Raw genomic sequence first — 9,571 nt, 5'->3', positions numbered from 1 at the left:
AAAAGATTTACAGAAGTTAACAACTATATCAGAATCAAGTCCATATTTTGTACTAAGCTCATGAAAATCATCACTTTCAACAAAAGACTTAACATAATCATATTCAAGATCTATACCTGACTCTTTACATTTATCGATCTCTGAATCTTAAGCATTGTGTTTAGTTATTTCAATAAGATACCATTTGGATTCAACTTGTATACTTGAGGAAGAACCCACGAAAGGAGAATCAAGCATTTCTTTATTACGATGAGAAATCCTAGCATAAAAATTATGAACAATAATATATCTTGAGAGCTCATGATTGGGGCATTGAGAATTAAGTCCTTAATCATACCCCAAGATTAAGTGATACTTTCTCTGTCACGAGGCCAAAAATTGTAGATATAATTCTGAACATGGTGAACCAAATGCATATGATAAAATTTATTATGGAACTTGAGCTTCAGTCGGTTCTAGTCCCATAAGCCAGAATCATCCAATGCTTTTCCCTCAAAATATAAAGGGAATAACTTCTTCTTAACTCGATCACTTGATAGATCTGCAATATTAAATAATTCACAAAGCTCATCTAGTAAAAGCAAGTGCATATCAGGATGTACCGTTTCGTCTCCTCCATAAAAGTTAGTATGCAATCTTTCAAGAATACCAAGAAGGATGTCATAATATATAGGTTTAATAGGTGGGTGTCATCTCTTAACAGTTTTATGCATGGTGAGGACACCCTGAACAATCCTCTCAAAAGATTATTTTCCATAATAGCAGGTGTAGATAAAAATTAGCACGTATGATAAAGTTTCCGTACCAAATTCCACTAACAAGAGTGCTACACTCCTCAAAAACCATGCTAAAAAATATTCTTGATGGCACAAAAGTATAGAGGATCAATCGTAGTGCTTTCGATAAGTAAGAGTGTCGAACCCAATGAGGAGCTGAAGGAATTGATGGGCGGTTTTCAGCAAGGACGTCACTACAAGCCTGTAAGGTAGTTTTGATTGATAGTTTGATACCAAGATAGTTTGTAACAAGGTAACAAGTAAAAAAGATAGAAAGGTGCAACAAGTGACCCAACCATTAGTTGTGCTAAGGACAAGTGGGAAGTATTTTTATAGTGAATTAAATGCTCTTGAGGACATGTAGGAATATCGCCAAGTTACTTTCACCATGATTCGTCGACTTATGGAAATTGCCTTGATAAGTGTTATGTGGGTGGACTGGAGCTAAGGTACTATCCTTACTTGAACAAATGCCTATTTGTGATTATACTCTCGATGAAAACATCTGCAACTAAAATAAAAGTAATTAAGATAAATTTAATCATACCATTAAGCAATTGGATCCAAAATCACCCCTTACAAAATAATTAATAAATTGGGGTTTAGGTTTCTATCACTCCCGCAATCCAGCATCAACAAAGTAATTCCACAATGCCCTCCCCAAGGCCCAAACATGGTGAAGTGGCATGTAGTCGACGTTGACATAACACCACTAGAGAAAGAACAACACAATATAATGTCAAAACATTGAGTGGTGATCAACTTCACATTATTACTAGTAACAAGACTTCTCGAATGTCCTCAAGAATTATAACTACAGATTTAAAATATGAACATAATAATATTCCACCAATTAAACCAACAAGTATCAACTATAACATTTTAATAAACACTACTAGCACCCCTAGATACCAATCTGAGGTTTGACACAAACATTGAACACAAAAGATGAACTAGGGTTTAGAGGTGAGGTGGTGTTGATGAAGATGATGATCCCCATGATGAATGGTCGGTGGATGATGGTGATGGCTTTGATTCCTCCCTCTTGGAGGAACCTTTACTGGCAGAATATCTCTATCGGAGAGCAAAAGTGTTTTGCCTCTGCTCTTTCTCACAGACGGTGGTGAAAAGTCATGGAACTTTTCTATGAATTTTTAGGGAAAATAGGATTTGTAGTCAAAGGGCATCGGGAGACAAGCTGACATGACCCCACATGGACACATGGCGCGGCCAAGGGGTGGCGCTATCCTATGGACCCCTCTAGCGCTCCATAACTCGTTATATACATTTGAAAATAGTTATCCAAAAATACACACTTCATTTTGAGCTCCGGAGAATTGCCTTTTCTTCCGTTGATATTTTAGGTCCAGAATTCTAGCTGCCGCCAATCTCCTCCTCTTTGTATAACTTGCATTTAAAAAAATAAAACGCATTAGAATCGCACTATAATGTGAAGTATATCATTATATTAAGATGAATTATATTAGGAAATAATGATGCAAAACAAAAGTATGAGGCTTCACCTCCTCATCACTATACTATTCCTCCATGCCGAGATGATCGAACAAACATCGACCTCTATAATGCGATGGTGCTCCTCATCCCCCTTCTTCTTGTGCTCCACATACTTCTTAGTGAAGAATGAAATATTTGTCACCACAAGTTCTGGATTAGCCTGGGCGATCTTAGCCATGTACAAGCAATCACTAGCATCGGCCCGGTGGTGTGCCTTCTGCTCATCATGGGACACGGTCTGCATGATAGCATGATTGGCCACCTTGGCTAAGATGAGCTCGGCCAGGCGCTGGCCATACCGAACCGGCAAACAGTTGTATGCGTGCGCGAGAAGCTTCGGGGTCTTGATGATGTTGAGCCACTTCCACCCTCACCCCCCCCCTGAAGGTGATCTTGGCGGCGAAGTGGCTCGACGCCCAATGATGAACACAACAGTACGACGTGGCACTCGCGACACCTAGCATGACATCATCCTCAACGAGAGGTAATAGAGAAGCCCGGCATGGCTGATGAAATCGAGAGACAAGCGTGACTGTAGTGGACGAAATGGGCGAGGGCGGTGGCGGTGGATGAAATAGACACTGCTCGTCCAGAATGGATAGATATGGTAATGGGGATAATGCATCGGTGATGACATGTGACAACGGCTGCCATATTGGTGCGACGATGGTGGTGGCCTTCAATGGGGCGGCGGTGGGATGAAATGTGACATTGGGATAGATGCGGGTAAATTTGGGCATCGGGCAGCCGTAATCGGTGGGAGCAGATGCAGCTATGGTGTGGGGAAACTTCAGTAGTCGGTCAGGGATTCGTGAAGCAACTTTTGGATCAAATCAAGGAGGCGGAGTCGTTGGACCCAATTCAAGCGGCGAGGTGGGCAAGGTACAAGATGGAAACCCCACCCAGGCTCAGCATCTGGTCGTCATCGGTGCTAGGGATTGCGAGCATTCTGTCGGGGTTCCTGCCGTCGGGGACCGATTTCTCTCCTTATGTATGAGTGATTCAGATCCTGGTCTACGGAGGCAACACGTGGACCTGTTGCCATGGCCGGGGATCAAGGAGGAGGCTGCATCGCCGGGATGAGGTAATCAGATCCCCGCTCATGTTCTTAATGTTCTAGTTTATAAATTTGTTGATGAGGGCTTTGTGGCTTTTAGTTCTAGGCCTTCTAAGAATTTTTGGGTTATCCCTAGTGAGAATCATGAAGTGATCCATGTGGATTTGATGAAATCTAGAGATGGTTTGGGGTTTCCCAACTCTCTGGTGAACACCGCGGTGAGCCACAACCTCGCTTGTGCGAGAATGCATGATACATCTCCAATGTATCTATAATTTTTTATTATTCCATGCTATTATATTGTCTATTTTGCATGATTTATATGCATTAGTATGTTGTTTTATATTATTTTTGGGACTAACCTATTAACCTAGCGCCTAGTGCCAGTTTCTGTTTTTCCTTGTTTTTGGGTATTGTAGATAAGGAATATTAAATGGAGTCCAAACAGAATAAAATATCTGGAATGATTCTTTCTGGATCGAAAGAAACCTGCTAGACTTGGAGAAGGGGGTAGAACAGTTGCCGAGAGACCACAATCCTCGAGGGTGCGACCAGGGGGGTAGGCCGCGCCCCCTGGCTTGTGGGTCCCCTACGGATCTCCTAACCCTAATTCTTGTCATATAAATTCCCAAATATTCCCCCATTATCGAAGAGACACCAAAAAAATACTTTTCCGCCGCTGGAAGTCTCTATTTCCGAGAGATACAATCTTGGAGTCTTTTTCGGTAATCTTCCGGAGGGGGATTCAATCACGGAGGGCATCTACATCAACTCCATTGCCTCTCCTATGATGCGTGAGTAGTTTACCGCAGACCTACGGGACCATAGCTAGTAGCTAGATGGCTTCTTCTCTCTCTTTGTTCTTCAATGCCATGTTCTTCATGATCTTCATGAAGATCTATCCGATGTAATACTCTTTTGCGGTGTGTTTGTCGAGATCCGATGAACTGTGAGTTTATGTTCAGATTATCTATGAATATTATTTGAATCTCTTCTGAATTCTTATATGCACGATTTAATATCTTTGCAAGTCTCTTCGAATTATTGGTTTGGTTTGGCCAACTCGATTGGTAATTCTTGCAATGGTAGAAGTGCTTAGTTTTGGGTTCAATCTTGCGGTGTCCTCACCCAGTGACAAAGTAGGGGTAGAGAGGAACGTATTGCATTGTTGCCATCGAGTATAAAAGGATGGGGTTTTCATCATATTTATTGATTTTATCCCTCTACATCATGTCATCTTACTTAATGCGTTACTCTATTCTTCATGAACTTAATAATCTAGATGCAGGAAGGAGTCGGTCCATGTGTGGAGTAGTAGTAGTAGATGCAGAATCGTTTGGGTCTACTTGACACGGATGTGATGCCTATATGCATAATCACTGCCTTAGATATCTTCATAATTATTTTCCTTTCAATCAATTAAACAAAAGTAATTTGTTCACCCATCGTATTATTTTCCTTCATGAGAGAAGCCTCTAGTGAAACCTATGGCCCCGGGGTCTATTTTCCATATTATATTTTTAGATCTTTAAACCAAAAATACCAAAAACATATTGCTGCTATTTATTTACTTTTAGTTCTTACAATATTTTATATATATCTCTATCAGATCTCATCCTTGCAAATAATCGTGAAGGGATTGACAACTCCTTTGTTACGTTGTGTGCAAGTGTTTGATTGTTTGTGTAGGTGCTAAGATTGGGGCCTTTCTTGTTCCTCCTACCGGATTGATACCTTGGTTCTCAACAAACTGAGGGAAATACTTATTACTTTGTTGCATCACCCTTTCCTCTTCAAGGGAAAACCAACGCAATCTCAAGAAGTAGCAAGAAGGATTTGTGGCGTCGTTGTCGTGGAGGATACATAGCAAGATCAAGCTTACCAAGTACCCATCACAAACTCATCTATTGCATTTACTTTAGTTGCCGTTTGCCTATCGTTTTCCTCTCCCCCACTTCTAAAATGATTTTCACAAAATACCACAAAGATTTGCCTTTTTAATCGCCCTTCTTTCGCTCGTATTTTTCGTCTGTTCGTTTCCATGGCTCAACCCAAAAGTTTTGACCAGCATCTTAGGAAGTTGGAAGATATCGAGAATAATGCTAAGGGGTTCATGTCGCTCCTTTAGGAACGATCTTAAAGAACAAAGGCTTATGTTGGAATACATGAATAAGAACTTGATGATATGACTAAGGAATTTTGTGGTTTGAAATTTCAATTTGCTCACCTTGAAAATTTAGTAGGCCAAATTTCCAATAAGCAAGCCACCTTAGTTAATAAAATGGACGTGAAGCCAGAATATTTAAATAATGATGAAGATATTGAAGTGATTGATGTGACTCCTATTGAATCTTTGTTTTCTAACATAAAACTTTGAAAATATGGGACTGGCGATGAGTCAACTTTAGTTAAAAGGCATCCCAATGATTCGGAGTTTATAGATCTTAATGCCAAGATTGATAAAAGTGGGATTGAAGAGGTTGAAACTTTAAATTGCAATGAACCCACTCTTTTGGATTTCAAGGACTTTAATTATGATGGTTGTTCTTTGATTGATTGTGTTTCCTTGTTGCAATCCATGTTGAATTCTCCACATGCTTATAGTCAAAATAAAGCTTTTACTAAACATATTGTGGATGCTATGTTGAAATCTTTTGAAGAAAAACTTGAGTTGGAAGTTCTATACCTAGAAAGCTTTATGATGAGTTTGAACCTACTATTAAGATTAAAATTAAAGATTATGAGTGCCATGCTTTGTGTGATTTGGGTGTTAGTATTTCCACGATTCCAAAAACTTTATGTGATGTTCTAGGTTTTCGTGAATTTGATGATTGCTCTTTAAATTTGCATCTAGAGTATTCCACAACTAAGAAACCCACGGGATGGATTAATTATGTTCTTATTGTTGCAAATAGGAATTGTGTGCCCGTAGATTTCATTGTTCTTGATATAGATTGCAATCCTACATGCCTTATTATTCTTGGTAGACCTTTCCTTAGAACGATTGGTGCAATTATTGATATGAAGGAAGGAAATATTAGATTCCAATTTCCATGAAGGAAAGGCATGGAGTACTTTCCTATAAATAAAATAAAATTACCTTATGAATCTATTATGGGAGCCATTTATGGATTGCATACCAAAGATGACAATACCTAGATCTATTGCATTATGCCTAGCTAGGGGCGTTAAATAATAGCACTTGTTGGGAGGCTACCCAATTTTATTTTTATGTTTTTGTCTTTGCTTCTGTTTTTTAGTTCCGCACACATTATTACCTATGTAATAGTTGTGTTTTCTTGTTTTAATTAGTGTTTGAGCCAAGTAAGACCTTTGGGATGGTCTACGGTGTTTTGCAAATTGTTTTTGCTGAAAAAACAGAAACTTTCGCCATGAGTCCAGGAATTTTGTAAATTCACTCGAACATACTTTCGATCTGAATTGCTTACACAAGATTGATATACAAATTTTCCAGATCTTCCTAATTTTTTAGAATTTTTGGAGTTACAGAAGTATTCGAAGTATACATATTGCTACAGGTTGTTCTGTTTTTGACATATTCTGTTTTTCTTTGTGTTGTTTGCTTATTTTGATGAATCTATGGGTTGTATCGGGGGGTATGAACCATGGATAAGTTGGAATATATTAAACATTACATCAATATAAATAAAAAACAAGTTCACAACAGCACCTAAAGTGGTAATTTATTTTTCTTATACTAACGGATCTCTTGGGTTTTCTGTTGAGTTTTGTGTTGTGAAGTTTTCAAGTTTTGGGTAAAGATTTGATGGACTATGGAATAAGGAGTGGCAATAGCCTAAGCTTGGTGATGCCCAAGAAACCCCAAGCCATATTCAAGGATACCAAAGAGCCTAAACTTGGGGATGCCCCGGAAGGCATCCCCTCTTTCATCTTCAATCCATCGGTAAATTTACTTGAGACTATATTTTTATTCACCACATGATATGTGTTTTGCTTGGAGCATCTTGTATGATATGAATATTTTCCTTTTAGTTTTACACAATCATCCTTGTGGCACAAATCTTTTGAGAGGGACATGCTGAATCTTGAATTTATTAGAATACTCTATGTGCTTCACTTATATCTTTTGCGCTAGGCAATGTTGCTCTAGTCCTTCACTTATATCTTTTAGAGCACGGTGGTGTTTTATTTTATAGAAATTATTGAGCTCTCGTACCTCACTTATATTATTTTGAGAGTATCTAAACAGCATGGTAATTGGTTTAGGTTGTGAATTTAGTCCTAATATAATGGGCATCCAAGAGGGATATAATAAAAATGTCGGGACCCCGATCCTAAGCCATACAACTCCCGCATGTACACATCATATCACTTTGTGGCCTCACGCACGGTAATCACCCCGGTTGCCACCTTACCTTGGCCGGGACCGTTTGCGTCTTTTGGCTCACGTATATGACTATGTTGCCAGCAATCATATGTCAAAGAACCTGGGTCGACATGGCTAGTTATGAACCCAAGTGGCACATCCATACAGGGACAGGCATACATAACCCAGCAAGGCAGGTGTCGGTCATCAGCGAGTGTAGACGAGTGGTAGCAAGCTACAGGGACTCCATTACACCGCGTGACATTTCCCCGAGGGGACAGACACAACAACCAAGAAGGATACATGCCGGTCAATCCATGTGTCCGGAGCAGTAGCAAGCTACCAAGGCTCGGTGGAAGCACAAAGAGGCATTTCTCGGTATGGAGTACTACTCAAGGCACACAACTAGGTGTCGAATCCCACACATATCAATGCATTGCAAGCATACACACAATATGCACGATATGTGTAGATACAACATGGCATCACAACATAACTCTACAACACATCATTTATTTATTAGACTCCGAAGAGCCAACATAGTTTAATGTTACAAACAGAAGGGGTCACATGACCCAACATTCAGAGCATACAAGCATCAAGCGGAAGTTACATGTCTGGGTACAGACATCTACTAAAAGCGGCTCGAAGAGCCTAAAAGCTACAACGACCCTACCATAGGAGCCAGATCACTGTCTGGGTTCCCAAGCTAAACCATCGATGTTAACGTCAAGAGATAACGTAGAGAGAGCGGCGTCTATTCTGCAAAAATGTGAATAAGCAACAGTGAGTACGAAGGTACTCAGCAAGTCTTACATCAGTGCTAACTACATATGCATCCAGTATCAATGAAGGGATTTGTGGGGTTTATTGCAGAGAAGCCAGCTTTGACCTTTGGCTAACCTATTCTACAACAAAGTTTTATTATCTCTCTCGTCTCCTTACGAGAGAGCGCACACGAGTCCACATAAGCATCACATCAATACACCACCATGGATCCTCTCTCGTCATCCTACGAGAAGGCCATCAATAGCACTCACACTTATCTGGACCATTTTTAGAGTAACCAATATAGTTATCTATAAACCATGTAAGTATCCAAGCAGTCCATAACTGAGGACGCGGCTATTCGAATAGATAGATACCCTGCAGGGGTGTACTTCGTCACACATGCTTCCGCCACTTATCGCCAAGTGTACATAAAACCAGCACCTCGACAACCTTCAAGCGGAAGCCGAGCGAGGGAGTTGGCCACGGACGTTAACCTACTAAGACTCACGCCCAAGACAGTCGCCTATCTGAGTTGGAACCCATAATGGAAGTCCGGCCGAGGTTTCCAACATGGCCTCAAATGATGTGAGCAGGGCCCCAAGCCGGTCCCGACTGGGCCGTTCATCCACTTAGCAGGCCGTGCCACAACCTATGAACATTTCGAACTACTACGACTTCTGGACTAAGAACAGAGTAGTTAATAGGCCGAGAGGGGTCGAGTTACCGGAACCCAATGTGCGGTAGTAGCTAGTCTTGGAGCACCAACACAAGATCTCAGGTCCTATATGCGGCGACAATGAGACAACCCACCATGTACTCCTACATGGTCTTTCATCGCTACCTTTACGAAAACAGTTTCACATCTTTAACTCTCATCAATAGGACATGATCATTCCAATACATCATTCCGATGCTTGGACCAAACTCAACCTCAGCATAGCAAGCATAACAGGGTAAAGCACATATGACTCAAGCATCTACCAGGTATGCTAGGTTGCATTGGTTTAGCTATTTACTGTGATCAAAATCAGGTCATGCAAAGTAATAGGTGCAGCTATCGTAATACAACTATCAATTGAATCATTTTGTCCTAATGCATAGAAA

This window comes from Hordeum vulgare, chromosome 1H (assembly GCF_904849725.1).
Source record: "Hordeum vulgare subsp. vulgare chromosome 1H, MorexV3_pseudomolecules_assembly, whole genome shotgun sequence".
Lineage (NCBI taxonomy): Eukaryota > Viridiplantae > Streptophyta > Magnoliopsida > Poales > Poaceae > Hordeum > Hordeum vulgare.
The sequence above is the reverse complement of the archived record's forward strand: the minus strand, read 5'-3'. Positions refer to the sequence as shown.